General features: G+C 41.6%; 1 long non-coding RNA gene across 1 annotated transcript; it reads right to left on the reverse strand.

Annotated features, from left to right (window-relative positions):
• Positions 1 to 9,512: 9,512 nt before the first annotated feature.
• LOC142704286 (uncharacterized) lies at positions 9,513 to 20,972 on the reverse strand. Its single transcript, XR_012867787.1, has 3 exons — positions 20,880 to 20,972; positions 20,600 to 20,714; positions 9,513 to 9,618 (listed from the first exon to the last, which is right to left on the reverse strand). It is a non-coding gene; the product is annotated as an uncharacterized LOC142704286 (long non-coding RNA).
• Positions 20,973 to 21,354: the final 382 nt, after the last annotated feature.

Below are 21,354 nucleotides of genomic sequence, written 5' to 3' on the forward strand. Positions count from 1 at the left end.
GAGTACATCAGTGTATATGTAATCTGTGAGGAGTACATCAGGGTATATGTAATATGTGAGGAGTACATCAGGGTATATGTAATATGTGAGGAGTACATCAGGGTATATGTAATATGTGAGGATACATCAGGGTATATGTAAGATGTGAGGAGTACATCAGGGTATATGTAAACTGTGAGGAGTACATCAGGGTATATGTAAGCTGTGCGGAGTACATCAGTGTATATGTAATCTGTGAGGAGTACATCAGGGTATATGTAAGATGTGAGGAGTACATCAGGGTATATGTAATATGTGAGGATACATCAGGGTATATGTAAGATGTGAGGAGTACATCAGGGTATATGTAAACTGTGAGGAGTACATCAGGGTATATGTAAGCTGTGCGGAGTACATCAGTGTATATGTAATCTGTGAGGAGTACATCAGGGTATATGTAAGATGTGAGGAGTACATCAGGGTATATGTAAGCTGTGCGGAGTACATCAGTGTATATGTAGTCTGTGAGGAGTACATCAGGGTATATGTAAGATGTGAGGAGTACATCAGGGTATATGTAATCTGTGAGGAGTACATCAGGGTATATGTAATCTGTGAGGAGTACATCAGGGTATATGTAATATGTGAGGAGTACATCAGGGTATATGTAATATATGAGGAGTACATCAGGGTATATGTAAGCTGTGAGGAGTACATCAGGATATATGTAATCTGTGAGGAGTACATCAGGGTATATGTAAGCTGTGAGGAGTACATCAGGATATATGTAATCTGTGAGGAGTACATCAGGGTATATGTAATATATGAGGAGTACATCAGGGTATATGTAATCTGTGAGGAGTACATCAGGGTATATGTAATATGTGAGGAGTACATCAGGGTATATGTAAGATGTGAGGAGTACATCAGTGTATATGTAATCTGTGAGGAGTACATCAGGGTATATGTAGTCTGTGAGGAGTACATCAGGGTATATGTAATATGTGAGGAGTACATCAGGGTATATGTAAACTGTGAGGAGTACATCAGGGTATATGTAAGATGTGAGGAGTACATCAGGGTATATGTAAACTGTGAGGAGTACATCAGGGTATATGTAATCTGTGAGGAGTACATCAGGGTATATGTAATATGTGAGGAGTACATCAGGGTATATGTAATCTGTGAGGAGTACATCAGGGTATATGTAATCTGTGAGGAGTACATCAGGGTATATGTAAGCTGTGAGGAGTACATCAGGGTATATGTAATCTGTGAGGAGTACATCAGGATATATGTAATCTGTGAGGAGTACATCAGGGTATATGTAAGCTGTGAGGAGTACATCAGGGTATATGTAATATGTGAGGAGTACATCAGGGTATATGTAATCTGTGAGGAGTACATCAGGGTATATGTAATCTGTGAGGAGTACATCAGGGTATATGTAATCTGTGAGGAGTACATCAGGGTATATGTAATTTGTGAGGAGTACATCAGGGTATATGTAATCTGTGAGGAGTACATCAGGGTATATGTAATCTGTGAGGAGTACATCAGGGTATATGTAAGATGTGAGGAGTACATTAGGGTATATGTAATATGTGAGGAGTACATCAGGGTATATGTAATCGGTGAGGAGTACATCAGGGTATATGTAATCTGTGAGGAGTACATCAGGGTATATGTAATCTGTGAGGAGTACATCAGGGTATATGTAATATGTGAGGAGTACATCAGGGTTTATGTAAGATGTGAGGAGTACATCAGTGTATATGTAATCTGTGAGGAGTACATCAGGGTATATGTAGTCTGTGAGGAGTACATCAGGGTTTATGTAAGATGTGAGGAGTACATCAGTGTATATGTAATCTGTGAGGAGTACATCAGGGTATATGTAGTCTGTGAGGAGTACATCAGGGTATATGTAAGATGTGAGGAGTACATCAGGGTATATGTAATCTGTGAGGAGTACATCAGGGTATATGTAATATGTGAGGAGTACATCAGGGTATATGTAATCTGTGAGGAGTACATCAGGATATATGTAATCTGTGAGGAGTACATCAGGATATATGTAATCTGTGAGGAGTACATCAGGATATATGTAATCTGTGAGGAGTACATCAGGGTATATGTAAACTGTGAGGAGTACATCAGGGTATATGTAATATGTGAGGAGTACATCAGGATATATGTAATCTGTGAGGAGTACATCAGGGTATATGTAAGCTGTGAGGAGTACATCAGGGTATATGTAATCTGTGAGGAGTACATCAGGGTATATGTAATCTGTGAGGAGTACATCAGGGTATATGTAATCTGTGAGGAGTACATCAGGGTATATGTAATTTGTGAGGAGTACATCAGGGTATATGTAATCTGTGAGGAGTACATCAGGGTATATGTAATCTGTGAGGAGTACATCAGGGTATATGTAATCTGTGAGGAGTACATCAGGGTATATGTAATCTGTGAGGAGTACATCAGGGTATATGTAATCTGTGAGGAGTACATCAGGGTATATGTAAGATGTGAGGAGTACATCAGGGTATATGTAATATGTGAGGAGTACATCAGGATATATGTAATATGTGAGGAGTACATCAGGGTATATGTAATATGTGAGGAGTACATCAGGGTATATGTAAGATGTGAGGAGTACATCAGGGTATATGTAAGATGTGAGGAGTACATCAGGGTATATGTAAGATGTGAGGAGTACATCAGGGTTTATGTAAGATGTGAGGAGTACATCAGTGTATATGTAATCTGTGAGGAGTACATCAGGGTATATGTAGTCTGTGAGGAGTACATCAGGGTATATGTAATATGTGAGGAGTACATCAGGATATATGTAATATGTGAGGAGTACATCAGGGTATATGTAATATGTGAGGAGTACATCAGGGTATATGTAAGATGTGAGGAGTACATCAGGGTATATGTAAGATGTGAGGAGTACATCAGGGTATATGTAATATGTGAGGAGTACATCAGGATATATGTAATATGTGAGGAGTACATCAGGGTATATGTAATCTGTGAGGAGTACATCAGGATATATGTAATCTGTGAGGAGTACATCAGGATATATGTAATCTGTGAGGAGTACATCAGGGTATATGTAAACTGTGAGGAGTACATCAGGGTATATGTAATATGTGAGGAGTACATCAGGATATATGTAATCTGTGAGGAGTACATCAGGGTATATGTAAGCTGTGAGGAGTACATCAGGGTATATGTAATCTGTGAGGAGTACATCAGGGTATATGTAATCTGTGAGGAGTACATCAGGGTATATGTAATCTGTGAGGAGTACATCAGGGTATATGTAATTTGTGAGGAGTACATCAGGGTATATGTAATCTGTGAGGAGTACATCAGGGTATATGTAATCTGTGAGGAGTACATCAGGGTATATGTAAGATGTGAGGAGTACATTAGGTTATATGTAATATGTGAGGAGTACATCAGGGTATATGTAATCGGTGAGGAGTACATCAGGGTATATGTAATCTGTGAGGAGTACATCAGGGTATATGTAATATGTGAGGAGTACATCACGGTATATGTAATTGGTGAGGAGTACATCAGGGTATATGTAATCTGTGAGGAGTACATCAGGGTATATGTAATCTGTGAGGAGTACATCAGGGTATATGTAATATGTGAGGAGTACATCAGGGTCTATGTAAGATGTGAGGAGTACATCAGTGTATATGTAATCTGTGAGGAGTACATCAGGGTATATGTAGTCTGTGAGGAGTACATCAGGGTATATGTAAGATGTGAGGAGTACATCAGGGTATATGTAATCTGTGAGGAGTACATCAGGGTATATGTAATATGTGAGGAGTACATCAGGATATATGTAATATGTGAGGAGTACATCAGGGTATATGTAATATGTGAGGAGTACATCAGGGTATATGTAAGATGTGAGGAGTACATCAGGGTATATGTAATATGTGAGGAGTACATCAGGATATATGTAAGATGTGAGGAGTACATCAGGGTATATGTAATCTGTGAGGAGTACATCAGGGTATATGTAATCTGTGAGGAGTACATCAGGGTATATGTAATATGTAAGGAGTACATCAGGGTATATGTAAACTGTGAGGAGTACATCAGGGTATATGTAAACTGTGAGGAGTATATCAGGGTATATGTAAGATGTGAGGAGTACATCAGGGTATATGTAATCTGTGCGGAGTACATCAGGGTATATGTAATATGTGAGGAGTACATCAGGGTATATGTAATCTGCGAGGAGTACATCAGGGTATATGTAATATGTGAGGAGTACATCAGGGTATATGTAATCTGTGAGGAGTACATCAGGATATATGTAATCTGTGAGGAGTACATCAGGGTATATGTAGTCTGTGAGGAGTACATCAGGGTATATGTAAGATGTGAGGAGTACATCAGGGTATATGTAATCTGTGAGGAGTACATCAGGGTATATGTAATATGTGAGGAGTACATCAGGGTATATGTAATCTGTGAGGAGTACATCAGGATATATGTAATCTGTGAGGAGTACATCAGGATATATGTAATCTGTGAGGAGTACATCAGGATATATGTAATCTGTGAGGAGTACATCAGGGTATATGTAAACTGTGAGGAGTACATCAGGGTATATGTAATATGTGAGGAGTACATCAGGATATATGTAATCTGTGAGGAGTACATCAGGGTATATGTAAGCTGTGAGGAGTACATCAGGGTATATGTAATCTGTGAGGAGTACATCAGGGTATATGTAATCTGTGAGGAGTACATCAGGGTATATGTAATCTGTGAGGAGTACATCAGGGTATATGTAATTTGTGAGGAGTACATCAGGGTATATGTAATCTGTGAGGAGTACATCAGGGTATATGTAATCTGTGAGGAGTACATCAGGGTATATGTAATCTGTGAGGAGTACATCAGGGTATATGTAATCTGTGAGGAGTACATCAGGGTATATGTAATCTGTGAGGAGTACATCAGGGTATATGTAAGATGTGAGGAGTACATCAGGGTATATGTAATATGTGAGGAGTACATCAGGATATATGTAATATGTGAGGAGTACATCAGGGTATATGTAATATGTGAGGAGTACATCAGGGTATATGTAAGATGTGAGGAGTACATCAGGGTATATGTAAGATGTGAGGAGTACATCAGGGTATATGTAAGATGTGAGGAGTACATCAGGGTTTATGTAAGATGTGAGGAGTACATCAGTGTATATGTAATCTGTGAGGAGTACATCAGGGTATATGTAGTCTGTGAGGAGTACATCAGGGTATATGTAATATGTGAGGAGTACATCAGGATATATGTAATATGTGAGGAGTACATCAGGGTATATGTAATATGTGAGGAGTACATCAGGGTATATGTAAGATGTGAGGAGTACATCAGGGTATATGTAAGATGTGAGGAGTACATCAGGGTATATGTAATATGTGAGGAGTACATCAGGATATATGTAATATGTGAGGAGTACATCAGGGTATATGTAATCTGTGAGGAGTACATCAGGATATATGTAATCTGTGAGGAGTACATCAGGATATATGTAATCTGTGAGGAGTACATCAGGGTATATGTAAACTGTGAGGAGTACATCAGGGTATATGTAATATGTGAGGAGTACATCAGGATATATGTAATCTGTGAGGAGTACATCAGGGTATATGTAAGCTGTGAGGAGTACATCAGGGTATATGTAATCTGTGAGGAGTACATCAGGGTATATGTAATCTGTGAGGAGTACATCAGGGTATATGTAATCTGTGAGGAGTACATCAGGGTATATGTAATTTGTGAGGAGTACATCAGGGTATATGTAATCTGTGAGGAGTACATCAGGGTATATGTAATCTGTGAGGAGTACATCAGGGTATATGTAAGATGTGAGGAGTACATTAGGTTATATGTAATATGTGAGGAGTACATCAGGGTATATGTAATCGGTGAGGAGTACATCAGGGTATATGTAATCTGTGAGGAGTACATCAGGGTATATGTAATATGTGAGGAGTACATCACGGTATATGTAATTGGTGAGGAGTACATCAGGGTATATGTAATCTGTGAGGAGTACATCAGGGTATATGTAATCTGTGAGGAGTACATCAGGGTATATGTAATATGTGAGGAGTACATCAGGGTCTATGTAAGATGTGAGGAGTACATCAGTGTATATGTAATCTGTGAGGAGTACATCAGGGTATATGTAGTCTGTGAGGAGTACATCAGGGTATATGTAAGATGTGAGGAGTACATCAGGGTATATGTAATCTGTGAGGAGTACATCAGGGTATATGTAATATGTGAGGAGTACATCAGGATATATGTAATATGTGAGGAGTACATCAGGGTATATGTAATATGTGAGGAGTACATCAGGGTATATGTAAGATGTGAGGAGTACATCAGGGTATATGTAATATGTGAGGAGTACATCAGGATATATGTAAGATGTGAGGAGTACATCAGGGTATATGTAATCTGTGAGGAGTACATCAGGGTATATGTAATCTGTGAGGAGTACATCAGGGTATATGTAATATGTAAGGAGTACATCAGGGTATATGTAAACTGTGAGGAGTACATCAGGGTATATGTAAACTGTGAGGAGTATATCAGGGTATATGTAAGATGTGAGGAGTACATCAGGGTATATGTAATCTGTGCGGAGTACATCAGGGTATATGTAATATGTGAGGAGTACATCAGGGTATATGTAATCTGCGAGGAGTACATCAGGGTATATGTAATATGTGAGGAGTACATCAGGGTATATGTAATCTGTGAGGAGTACATCAGGATATATGTAATCTGTGAGGAGTACATCAGGGTATATGTAATATGTGAGGAGTACATCAGGGTATATGTAATATGTGAGGAGTACATCAGGGTATATGTAAGATGTGAGGAGTACATCAGGGTATATGTAATCGGTGAGGAGTACATCAGGGTATATGTAAACTGTGCGGAGTACATCAGGGTATATGTAATATGTGAGGAGTACATCAGGGTATATGTAATATGTGAGTAGTACATCAGGGTATATGTAATCTGTGAGGAGTACATCAGGGTATATGTAATATGTGAGGAGTACATCAGGGTATATGTAATATGTGAGTAGTACATCAGGGTATATGTAATCTGTGCAGAGAACATCAGGGCATAATAAGAGGGTATAATAATGCGGTAAATAAATAATAATTCATAGATTAGAAAACTTCACAGTAGGGGAGACTTAGATGTGGGCTTGAATAGCACCCTGGAAAAGGAAACTCTAGCAGCTCTAGAGGAGTTATTACAAGAACAAATTTCCCCTCAACAAGGTGGGTTTCCAACCTCGATAGTCCCTAGGTCAACAAGGTTTCCCCCCATGTCCCTGTGTCCACAAGTGGAGATTTTCACTAAACTTGTGATGGAGGACTTCCAACAAATTTCAATTAATAAACAGTATGACAATTTGACAGCAAATCAAAGGTCAGCTTTGAAACAACTACAATCTTATAAAGATGTGGTATATAAACCAGCGGACAAGGGGGGGGGGGGGACATTGTGATCTGGCCAACTAACCTCTATGAGAGGGAGGCTTTCCGTCAGCTGAGGGATAAACGGACATATGAGAAACTCTCATATAATCCGATGAGTACCTACTCCTCTGAATTGGGTAAAATATTGAATAGAGCCTTGGAGAAAGGGATAATCCCAAAAAAGGTGTTTGATGGCCTTATGGTCCAATACCCTAGAATTCCTACTTTCTATCTGCTACCCAAGGTTCACAAAAACGCATTTGAACCCCCGGGGAGACCTATAGTTTCGGGGATAGAGGGCCTATGTGACCCGATATGCAGGTTTATTGATTTTTACCTAAAACCCTTGGTTGAAACGTTGCCCTCTCACATAAAGGACACAACTGACATGCTTACAAGAATTGATGGGATAATATTGGAGTCGGATATGCTGTTGGTAACGGCTGATGTCGAGTCACTATACACAAGCATTCAACACCAAGACGGGGTGAAGGCGGTCCGCTTCTTCTTGGAGATGAGCAACTGGGACAGCCAGATGAGAGATTTGATTACTGAACTTTTAGAATTTATTCTTACCCACAATCTCTTCGTGTTCAAGGATACCTTCTATGTACAAAAGCAGGGCACTGCGGTGGGTGCGGCGTGTGCTCCGGCATATGCAAACCTGTTTCTCGGTTTCTGGGAGAGACAGGTTCTGCAGGGTGACGGCGCCCACGCCGCTGACCATGTGCAGTGCTGGTTGCGCTACATAGATGATGTACTTATCATTTGGCAAGGTACGGAACAACAGCTGATTGAGTTCATGGAGGTACTGAATGTGAATACATTCAATAATCAAACTGACATATACCTGTGATAGATATAGAGTGGATTTTTTGGATGTGACAATTGAGGCTGATACAGAGGGAGTATTACAGACTGATGTCTATAGAAAGGAGACGTCGGTCAATTCCCTTCTGCACGCTACCTCAGCACATCCACATTCCACTACTAGGGCTGTCCCAGTTGGTCAATTTCTGAGAATGAAGCGGATCTGCTCTTCTGAGGATAAATTTGAAGAGCAATCACAGGACCTCAAAGAGAGATTTCTAGCCAGGGGATATAGCCACAGATGCATCAAGCAGGGATACAGTCGTGCCAAAAATACGGAACGAAAGAACCTGTTACATTCGACAGGTATAAAAAAGAAAGATCAGAAGGACAATAAAATTAGATTCATCTCCACTTTTAACAACCAGTGGCAAACAATGCGATCAGTTCTGGAGAAACATTGGCCGATTTTACATACAGAACCTGCATTCTCAAAGGCTTTACCAACTAACCCTCAGATGACGGCTAGAAGGAATAAAAATCTGAGAGACTTATTGGTGAAGAGCCATTATGTACCATTACAATCTAATCCTTTCTCTACACGAGGCCCTATTCAGGGGTGTTACCCCTGTGGTGACTGTGTGGCATGTGCCAACATAGCGCGGACAACCTCTTTTAATTCCGTTAAAAACAAACGTCATTTTAAAATCCTGCATTATATATCATGCAGCACAACCCATGTTATTTACTACGCAACATGTGGATGCCCAAAGGTCTACGTTGGCTTAACATCTAGACAACTCAGGGTCCCGATTCGTGTACATGTGAGGGATATCCTGGCTGCGAAGGATGTCAGCGATTTAACACTTTTGAAGACGATCCCGAAACATTTTAAATTACACCATGGATGTGACCCCAAAACCTTTTTGGCGTGGGGCATAGACATGGTACATTGTGGTGTTAGAGGGGGAAATGCGAATAAGATCTTGGCACAAAAGGAGTGCAGATGGATCACTACCCTTGGAACTATGACCCCCCTAGGTCTTAATGAGAAATTGAGCTTCTCTGTTTTTCTATAAAATATAAATAATGGTAGCCTCGTCCATTGCAAATAAAATATTTTAGGCGATTTTAATTTATACTATATACATGTCCTACCTTGGTTTGCTATTAACTGCATATTCTTGTGTCCAGGTTTAGATTCTGTTGAACTTTTTCCAATGTGAGGTGTTCTTCCGGACGGCTGTGACGTTATTGGAAACATCTGGAAAATAAATATTCGATTTATCACAGATTGATATAGTGATGAGAGAACGAACATTCAGTCCTTATACTAAAATATCAACTATGTCTGAAACAAATATCTTGTATGTTACTTCATGATGCTACTCTTTTGAATATTATTGTAACAATTTCCCCTCCCCCCCCCCTTTTTTTGTTCTTAATTATTGATTTAATATGTGCTTTTTCTGTACACTATAGAGATATACTCTGTATTTTATAATAAACAGTATAATTTCACTTTTTCACCCCCCCCCCTTTTTCTTTTCACTTAGTCACGATTCACGATTTACGTTTATTCCACATATTTGCTGTATTTAATATTTATATATATATTTATTTCACTGACTTATTGTCACTTTATATCTTAACTCATTTTTTCGTTATAATTTTTATAACGATTTATGATGTGATTATTATGAGTAATATTTTCACTTTTTTTCACTGTTCTGCATATATTCTTATTATTTTTTGAATATACCTAGTTTTGTCCATTTTCATATCACTTTTTCACATTTTTACATTGTACACTTTATGTTTGCGTTATGTTTCGCTGATATATATAATTTGCCCTGGGGCATCTCCTTTTTTTACATGTATCATAAGGGGTATATACCGTGTGAGTTTTTCCAGAGGAGTAGCATCGATCACTAATAGAGATAGAGACATACGTAGTTGTAAGATACTTACCTCACTTTGGGGCTGCGCATGCTGCAGGGATGTCGGGTCTGTCCCTCGGTCTCCTCTCGTCAATACGCCGTCTGTGCGCTTGCGCCATCTCCATGGAGACGCGTCTTTGGAGACGCGCGGGCGCAACAGCGGTGTGACGACAGGCGATCGAGGTATTGTGACCTTTGACACAATCTCGCGCATGCGCCGTGGACCAATGAGGAGTGAATCTACACGGAACGTTCAATCTAGTATGATGAGGGACAATATATAAGGAGGACAGGATATAGTTTAGATTATACCCCCTGAGGAAGCTAGAACAGCGAAACGCGCATTGGGGTGTTATTCTTTGTTACGTGGACCACGTGGATCGCAGGCTCACCATTACATTTATGGGTAAGATCTGATTTATTGGCTCCTTCTGGTTTTTTCCAGATTGGCAATCTTTTCACCACTGGGTACATTCACGGTATATTCCCTTTGGATATATGGCACCGGGGATTTCCTCGGAGTACTTTATTTAGACGGCCAAGTGATACGCTCATTATATGTGGAGACATGACTGTGTGATTTTGTAGCATGATGGGCAGCAGATTATATTGATAATGCACTATTGCAGCTTACTTACTGACGTCATGGGTTTTTTGTATACTACTTTTGTCTATCACATTTATGCCCTTGTGTTATGTATACCATGTCCCTTTGGTAAGGTATAGCATTTATACCATTCCTGCGATTCAATATACTGTGGAGTGATCCATATATAACTTTCCTTTTTTTAGAAACCTCGCTTTGTTTATAAATACGTATGTTATATGGTGATATATTTATATGCAATAACATTTATTTTTTACATTATGTGTAGCCTTGTGACTCTTGGTTCTCAATTTCTTTATATGATGTAGTGGAGTCCTGCTACTCTTTGATTTGACATTTTGGGGGTACTGTGTACATATATGTTGGTCGTACCTAACCGCTTACTCTCTCCTGTGAGACATTTATTCATAATAGATGTGTGGCCGGTGTCGCACTGATAAATGGTGTCGGATCTTATCCGCTTTTAGAAAACACTGCACATTTTGCATCGCCATAATCTGAGAGCCAGAACTTCTTTCTTTTTTCACCACCGGAGCCGCGTGAGGGCTTATTTGTTGCGGGACAATCTGTACTTTTCATTGGTACCATTTTGGGGTACATGCGATTTTTTTGATCACTTTTTATTACATTTTTTTGCAAGCCGGGTGACCAAAAACAAGCAATTCTGAGAATGTTTTTTAGTTTATTTTTTGCGGCGTTCACCATGCACTATAAATGACCATTATATTTTATTCTGCGGGTCGGTACGATTACGGCGACACCAGATGTATATAGGGTTTTTATGTTTTGCAGCGTTTGCGCAATAAAATCACTTTTTTATAAAATAATTTATTTTCTGTCGCCATATTCTGAGAGCCATAACTTTTTTATTTTTCTGTCAAAAAATCTGTGTAAGGGCTTGTTTTTTTGCGGGACGGGTTGTAGTTTTTATCGGTATTATTTTCGGGTACATACGACTTTTTGATCACTTTTTATTCTCTATTTTGGGAGGGGTGGTGACCAAAAAATAGCGATTCTGGTGTAGTTTTTTATTGATTTTTTTTGGGGTGTTCATCGTGCGGGAAAAATAACATTATAGTTTTATAGTTGGGGTCGTTACGAACGCGGTGATAACAGATATGTGTACTTTTTTTAACGGGTTCATTTTTTTTCTATAATAAAAGTCTTATTATAGGCAAAAAAAGCATTTAGTGTTTATAGAACTTCTAACTTTTATTTTTACACTTTTTTTAAAACCTTTTTATTATCTTTTTTTTACTTTTTTCACTTGTCCCACTAGGGGACACTTAGACTTGCAGCTCTGATCGCTGCTAGAGTACATTACACTACACACGTAGTGTGATGTACTCTAACTGTCATTGTGACGTGACCGTCACACTGACAGGAAGCCTCAGAGGAGCGGCCGGAGGCTGCTCCTCCGAGGCTTCCGTACATGGCAACCCGGAGGTCATTGTCTGACCTCCGATTGCCGTGACAAGCATCACTTCGTGGGGGCTGCTGATGTGCTTCAAACCACTTAAATGCGGCGACGGCAATCCGTCGCCGCATTTATGGGGTTAATTGCCGAAATCAGCGGCGATGGTCCGCTTACCGGCAAGGCTGGAGTGTCAGCTGTCGGGGACAGCTGACTTCCCGGTTCCCGGACACTGTCCGTTAGGACAGTGTGCGCCGGGAACTACTCCGCAATAGTACGTCTGGATGCGGGAACTAACCCCTCTGCAGGACGTACTATTGCGGAGCAGCGCGTGAAGAGGTTAAAAAACGTCCCAAGAAGTGATATGCACTTCTTTTGGCGGGCGTCTTTTTACGTGCCGTTTTTGAAAAACGGCCGTGTAAAAAACGCCCCGTCGGAATGGGAAGATGTTTGTAGGCGTTCTTTCCGATTTTTTAGGCTTTTTTCGGGACGTTTACGGCCCGAAAAACAGCTGAAAACACTGCGTGTGAACATACCCTTAGAATAATGAAAGTGAAGTGAATGACTTTTGTTGACCGGTTCACACGCCGTGTATTTGACAAGTTTTTTTGTGTGCATTTTACGTGCCAAAAACTGCATAAAAAAATGCTTGATTACGCTTGATTTTGCATATTTGGGGGGATTTGTGTGTGTGTGTGTGTGTGTGTGTGTGTGTGGACGGGGGGGGTGCTTGCCGCTGATTCTTCAAAACAGCGGATAAGTGACTATGAAGTATCAGCGACGCCTGTGCATACTCCGCTCTGCTACACACACACACACAAAGCACTGCTACACACATACACACACAGTCAGCACTGCTACATACATACATTAACACACACACACACACACACACACACACACACTCAGCACTGCTACATATATACACACACACACACTCGGTACTGCTACACAGACACACACACTCAGCTCTGCTACATAGACACACACACTCAGCACTGCTACATACAAACACACACACACACACACACACACACACACTCAGCACTGCTACATACAGACACACACACAGCACTGCCACATACATACACAGTCAGCACTTCTACATACATACACACATACAGCCAGCACTGCTACGTACATACACACTCAGCAATGCTACTTATACACACACACACACACACACACACACACACACACAGCACTGATACACAGACACACACTCAGCTCTGCTGCACAGACACACACTCAGCTCTGCTGCACAGACACACACTCAGCGCTACTACACAGACACACACTCAGCACTGCTACATACAGACACACACTGTAATGACCGGGGGTAGGGAAACAGACAAGTGAGCCCTAATCTACCCGCCACTCAGTCCCTGCCTACTTGCAACGACCCGCCCTAGGCGACAGGTTACAACTGGGCGACGGTCCCTACGCTCAATAAGTGCACGACAGACAGACAAGGGAACACAGAAGCTAAGGGAAATGGGGCCGTTGCCCACGGAAACGCCGTGAGCAACAAGAGTAGTGAACGAGCCGAGTCAAACCAGGAGTGTACGAGGTACCAAACGCAGAGCAGGAGAGTAGTGAACAAGCCGAGTCAACCAGGAGTGTACGAGGTACCAAACGCAGAGCAGGAGAGTAGTCAGTAAGCCAGGGTCAATATGAAGCAAGGACAAATAGTTCAAGAAGCTGCAGCAGGGCAAGGAAACCAAACGAGAAGAATCACAAGCAAGGAGGAACAGGAAAGGCAGGTATAAATAGACAGAGGGCGGGAGCTAGCTCCGTCTGGCCAGGCTGTGATAGGATGGCAGGCTTAGGAGTGGGAGAGCCTGAGTGGTGGAAGATGGAGTCAGTCTCACAGACATAGAAGCAGGTGCAGACTGATTACCTATGGGCGATGATACAGAAGCTGTGCCTGGCAGATCCTTTACACACACACTCAGCACTGCTACATACGGACACACACAGACGTGCTACATACATACACACAGTCAGCACTACTACATACATACACACACAAACACTCAGCACTATTACACAGACACACTCAGCTCTGCTACACAGACACTCAGCTCTGCTACACAAACACACTCAGCTCTGCTACACAGACACACTCAGCTCTGTTACACAGACACACTCAGCTCTGCTACACAGACACATACTTAGCTCTACTACACAGACACACACAGTCAGCACGGCTACATACAGAAACACACACACTCAGTACTGCTACATACAGACACACACAGCACTGCTACATACATACACACGGTCAGCACTGTTACATACATCGACACTCAACACTGCTACACACACACAAACACACACTCAGAACTCCTACATACATACACATACACACTCAGCTCTGCTACACAGACACTCACTCAGCTCTGCTACACAGACACACACACTCAGCTCTACTACACAGACACACACACTCAGCTCTACTACATCTGACAAGCTTAGCTCCGCACACCGTCCACACTGACAATACATCTAGCGCCAGGGGGGGGGCCGGGGGTCCGCCAGGGGGGGGTAGTCGGGGGTCACGAGAGCGGGTGTCTGTGAGAGGGGGACAGACAGAGACACACACTCAGCTATACTACATCTGACAAGCTTAGCTTCGCACACTGTCCACACTGACAATACATCTAGCGACAAGGGGGCAGGGGCCCTACGGGGGGCCGTCGGAGGTCACGAGAGCGGGGGTCTGTGAGAGAAAGGGATAGACAGACACACACACACACACACCTTACATGCAGTGCAGCCGGTCTTCATAATGGCGCCTGCTATCTCCCTACAAACAGCTTCTCTGCTGTGTGACTCTGACCTGCGTCTGTGCAGTACAGAGCCAGATAGCAGAGGCAATGGACAGGAGCCGTTCATTGTGTCCTATGCATTGTGCTGCCGTATTCCATCTCTGTATGTGTCGTTAATCAACACATACAGAGATGGAAAAAAAAATCGGCAGAGAAATTATAGAAGTAAAAGTATGAATACATTAAAAAGTAGAAAGTGACAACACAAATAAATAATTTATTTCTTTACATTATATTAAAAGCAATATAATAATAATAATAATAAATAAAAATCATGACACCTTCCCTATAAAATGTTGGCCTTAACCTGCCTATTGTAGGTCTTTAGGGCCAAGCATTTTTGGATTTTTCATCCTCACATTCCAAGAGTCATATTATTTTCATTTTTCCATCAATGTAGGAGCGCCTGTTTTTGTGTGGCAAGTTGTATTTTTCAATGCCACTATTTGGGGGTACATAACATTTTTTCATTAGCTTTTCATTTTGGGACGAAAGAAAGAAAACCCCCACAATTCCACCATTTGTTTTTGATTTATTTTTTTTACCATAAATCAAAATGTTACTTTATTCAATGTGTCTGCATGATTATGGGAATACCAAATATAAATTTTTTTATGTTTTATTACTTTTACACAATAAAAACATGTTTTATGGAAAAAAAAAGTCATTTTTGTGTTGATGCATTCCGAAATACATAACTTTTTATATTTTTCATAGATAGAACTGTATGAGGGCTTGTTTTTTGCGGGATGAGTTGTAGTTTTCATTGGTACCATTTTGGAGTACATATAATTTCTTGACTAATTTTTATTTAAAAAAAATTGTGGAACAATTTTTTAAAAATTTTATTTTTAATTAAAATAGTCTTTTTTTAAAACGGCTTACCGCCTGCACCACGTAAATTAACAAGCTAATAGACTGGTCCCCGCACCTGCAGCCTGTCAATTTACGCGCTGTATTTAATAGAACAGCGTGCTTCTGCACACAATGCCATTTGCAGGATCGGGGTGTCACACTGCCAGCTCCATCCTGTACTGTGAATTTATCAGTTCCCGGTCACAAAAACCCTAAACACAGTTTGTAGTGATTTACATGGGGAAACGGCAGGGAACACACAGATCATGTGTCCTCTGCTAACCTGTGCCACCACAGTAAGGGCAGATACAGACGGACGTTGTGTTTTTGCGCGCGCAAACAACGCAGCGTTTTGCGCGCGCAAAAACCATTTGACAGCTCCGTGTGTCATCCGTGTATGATGCGCGGCTGCGTGATTTTCGCGCAGCCGCCATCATAGAGATGAGGCTAGTCGACGCCCGTCACTGTCCAAGGTGCTGAAAGAGCTAACTGATCGGCAGTAACTCTTTGAGCACCCTCGACAGTGAATGCCGAACACAATATACAGCAACCTGTTAAAAAAAAAAGAAAAAGTTGGTACTTACCCGAGAACTTCCCGGCCGTTGCCTTGGTGACGCGTCCTTGGTGACACGCCTCTCTTGACATCGGGCCCCACCTCCCTGGATGGCGCGGCAGTCCATGTGACCGCTGCAGCCTGTGCTTGGCCTGTGATTGGTTGGAGCTGTCACTTGGACTGAATGGTCATCCCGGGAGGTCAGACTGGAGGAAGAAGCCGGGAGTTATCGGTAAGTGAGAACTTCGTTTTTTTTACAGGTTCATGTTTATTGGGATCGGTAGTCACTGTCCATGGTGCTGAAACAGTTTAACTCTTTCAGCACCCTGGACAGTGACTATCTCCTGACGTCGCGTACCGGAAATTTTTTTGCCGGGTTCATCTCAAAGACACTCCATTTGGATGTTTGAAATTCATCCTTTTGACAGCTGGTGCGCTGTTTCAGTCGGTTCGCACGTAAGTGTTTCCGTGCGACCTGCGTGGTTTTCACGCACCCATTGACTTCAATGGGTGCGTGAAATACGCGGAGATATTGAACCGGTCGCGTTTTTTGCGCAGCAGTCAAACGCTGCGCAAAAAGCACGGACTGTCTGTACTGCCCCATAGACTTGTATTGGTCTTTGCGTGGCGCGTGAAAACCACGCGGCCCGCACGGACCGAATACACGTTCGTGTGAATCCCCCCTAAAAATAATAATAATAATAAATCATAAAAACAGTAAACCATAACTATACGTTTAGCAGCAATTTCCCACATTTTCAATAACATTTCAAAAGTCTATTTTTAGGGAACAGTTCAGTCCTGACGAGGCTTTGAGGGGCTTATATATTAGAAACCCCCATAAATCACCCTATTTCAAAACCGCATTTACAACGCTTTCTAACCCTTTAGGCGTTTCACAGGAACTAAAGCAAAGTGGAGGTGAAATTTACTAATTCAATTATTTTTGCAGAAATTCAATTTGAATCCATTTTATTTTTGTAACACAGCAAGTGATAACATAGAAACACAACTCAATATTTATTGTCCAGATTCTGCGGTTTTTAGAAATATCCCATATGTGGCCCTAGTGTGCTACTAGACTCAAACACAGGCCTCAGAAACAAAGGAGTACATACTGGGCTTTTGGGCCTTCATTTTACACTCAACATTGCAATTGCAACACCAAGTAGGACAAGCCATAAGGTTATGCAAATCGAGGAAGTAGCAGGTGTCGAAGATCTGCAAATTATCACATTTTCAAGCACCTACGTAGCTCCAATCTGTGGCATGTGGGACAGGCATGAACGCCAGATTGAGAGCAAAGTTTTTTAGCCACATGAAACCTCAAAAATCGGATCAAGTGTTATTTGATGATTGTGCAATGTCTCCTGTTCATTGACGTGCCCGTTATCGCCACTTGTCGCAAACGGAGAGAGACAGAATCCTTGAACTTCAGACATTGGTTTATCACTCCTGCAGATCGCTACGCACCTAGGCCGAGATGTCAGCACTGTTCAACGTTGAGTGTCCCGGAGGTTAGGAGAAAAACAACGAACGGGAATGACAGAAAGAGGTGCGCGGATGCGAATATATGCACGAACCGATCGTCTGATTGGAAGAATGGCGCATAACGATTGACTCTGTATTGCAAGTGAAATTGGACATCACATCAAAAAGCCTAGGGCCGCAACCAGTGTCGACACAAACCATCAAAAGGCATTTGAACGACATTGGGCTATGAGCCAGACGTGCCATTGACTACACACCACTGCTCTCAAAGGCTATCATGGTGCACAGCAAGACGGCAATGGAGGATGGAATGGAGGTCTATCCTCTTCAGCGATGAGTCCTGCTTTTGTCTCGGGCACAATGATAGCCGGAAATTGGTCTGAAAACCACGTAGGCAATGCCATGAAGAGGCCTTCACAAGGGAACGTGACACCGGCCCTACTCCCGGGATTATGGTGTGGGGTGGCATAATGTACAGTAGCCTGACCCCTCTAGTCTTCATTTCAGGTACACGAACAGTTCGGCGTTACATTCATTTGGTTGTGGAGCAATTTCTCCAAAGTGTCCCAGAAGCCAGTTTTCAACAGAACAATGCCAGGCTGCATGTTGCTCATGCTACTGTGAGCAGCCTGTGTGGCCTAAACGTGCTACCATGGCCTGCAGCGTCTTTTGGACTTGTCTCCCATCTAGCACCTCTGGGACGTCATTGGACAGCAAATGCAAGGGAGCTGCCAACAGCCAATCTTGATAATTTGCGTGCTCAAGTGCATTCAGCGTGGCATAACAGCTATTAATAACCTCATTGATAGAATGCCAAGGCATGTACGTACGTGTATTTCTGCACTTGGCGCTCATACTCGGCACAGAATAAATCAAGGCGTTTGGAATATTTTGTTTCCATTTTTTTATCATTTGCATATTATTAACATGTCGATCGATCCTGTGATTTCCACAATTCCAAAACGTTTCCTCCTTGGTGTTGCAATTTTAATGTTGAGGAATCGGATATAGGTGTAACCCGTCAGTGTAATCCTGCCTGTGATGATACTGAGAGGACTGCTGAGAAGTGATCTCTAAAGAACAGGAAGGATCAGTCTCTTATAAATGGTGGATCCTGTGTTATCTATATATAGGTGTAACCCGTCAGTGTAATCCTGCCTGTGATGATACTGAGAGGACTGCTGAGAAGCGATCTCTAAAGAACAGGAAGGATCAGTCTCTTATAAATGGTGGATCCTGTGTTATCTATATATAGGGGTTACCTGTCAGTGTAATCCTGCCTGAGATGATAATGAGGTGACTGCTGAGAAGCGATTTCTACAATATTGTCACAATACCAGAATTTGGACTTCGATACCGATACTTCGTGTAGAATTACAATTTGAGATACCAAAACGATACTTTGCTAACAATAATAATAAAATAAAAAAACCCCCAAAAATAAAAAGTCCTTCCACTTTCTGATTTGAGGCTCATGGTCTTATGAATTTTGAACCTCCATTAATGTAATTAATCCCATTATGTAGCTCACAGTCATAATGGGCAACATTGAGTTAATGTGTGAGAGAAGGTGTATGGGCAGCACAGTAGAACAAAAACCTCCAGGGCATAAGGGTGCCGGCCTCCAGGGATCCGACTTGTAAATCCCCAATGGTATACAAATGTAAGGAGAAAGAGGCAGCCTGTCCTGCAAGAAACCTGTGATCCTGTCAGCAAGGAGAGATGGTGAGAATCTATGTGTGTCTGTGTGTGTGTATGTGTGTGTATATGTTACAGTGTGTGTGTGTGTGTGTGTATGTATATGTATATATATATATATATATATATATATATATATATATATATGTGTCTGTGTGTCTACATATTTACCTGTAAGTATATATTCCAGATGTGTGTATGTATAATTGCCTGTATGTCTAAATATCTGTCTCTATGTATGCACAGTATATATGTTCCAGTATGTGCGTGTCTATATATGTGGTTCATATTTGGTTTGTGTAGGGGGCGGCAACAGGGAGTCCCGCACAGGGTGCCATCCAACCTAAGACCAGTCCTGATCATGTGATATCTATATATAGGTGTTACCTGTCAGTGTAATCCTGTCTGTAATGATAATGAGATGTCTGCTGAGAATTGATCTCTACAGAACAGGAAGGATCAGTCTATTATAAGACTCAGTGGCCAGAGGGAAAAATGCAAGATTTTAGGATTATTTTGAAATAAAGATGACTTAAAAGAAAACAAATCTTAAAAATATTTTTAACATAAAAACTTGATTTAAACAATAGGTAATTTTCTGAGTAAGTGGTTAAACGGAGTTTCCTCAGATCCCGGCTGTTAATCACAGCTGGTGCCTCCAAAATCTGATACTAAGCCTAGTGCATGACCGGATTCATAGATCACCTTGTAGAGAACTTCTATGTGCAGTCACAGCTCCCTCAGGTCCTGCACTATGTATAATACAGTGTCTGACGTGTTACTGTAATGTAGAACTAAGGAGGAACCCCACCTTAACAAACCTCCCAATTCACTTTCTAAATTCATTATCACTTACCTCTGGTAACACCTCCTGGAATTTCCTCCTCCACTTCACTGTTATATGGTTGATCGCCCCTCACCCGCTCTTCTTCTTCTTCATCCTCCACTTTAATATCAGTCAGATCTTCCCCCTGATTTCACATATGTAACAATTCAGTACAATACAGCAGAGAGTGCGAAGAATCTAACAGATTAACATAAGAAATCACCAAAATCTATGACCACATCTATGACCGCAGGACCAAAAAGCTCCGCACCCCCTATATAGATCTGGTATACGGCTCAGCTTCATCTACCTGATGATTCTCTGGGACATTGTGATTTTCCTCTGGACAGTCCTGGGAATACAGAGGACTGGGACATCTCTCTGGTGGATTTCTCCTACTGGATCCATCTGTAGGAAACACACAGTGACTGAATACATGACTACTGTATATCTGTCTATATATCAGACACTTCTCTCTACACTTCTATGTTTACTGATCAGAGCCGGAATTACAATGTTGAGGTCCTCACTACCGGTGTCGAGGTCCCTGCACCTTGTAAGCCACAGGCCTAAAGGAGACTGTGCCCTACCAGAGCGAACGGCGGGGCGTAACTGGCTCCCTGCTCCACCATAGTATTTACCTGTATCTGCCTTCTATGGACACAGTTACACATGAAAGTGGCGGGACACAGGGGCCTCTATTTTGAGAGTGCCCTGCAACCCAAAAAAATTGTCAGTGTGTCAAATGCTTATTAGCCTCTTAAAGGCTGTGTACACCTTTATAG

The sequence above is a fragment of the Rhinoderma darwinii genome, unplaced genomic scaffold, assembly GCF_050947455.1.
Source record: "Rhinoderma darwinii isolate aRhiDar2 unplaced genomic scaffold, aRhiDar2.hap1 Scaffold_3042, whole genome shotgun sequence".
Taxonomy (NCBI): domain Eukaryota; kingdom Metazoa; phylum Chordata; class Amphibia; order Anura; family Rhinodermatidae; genus Rhinoderma; species Rhinoderma darwinii.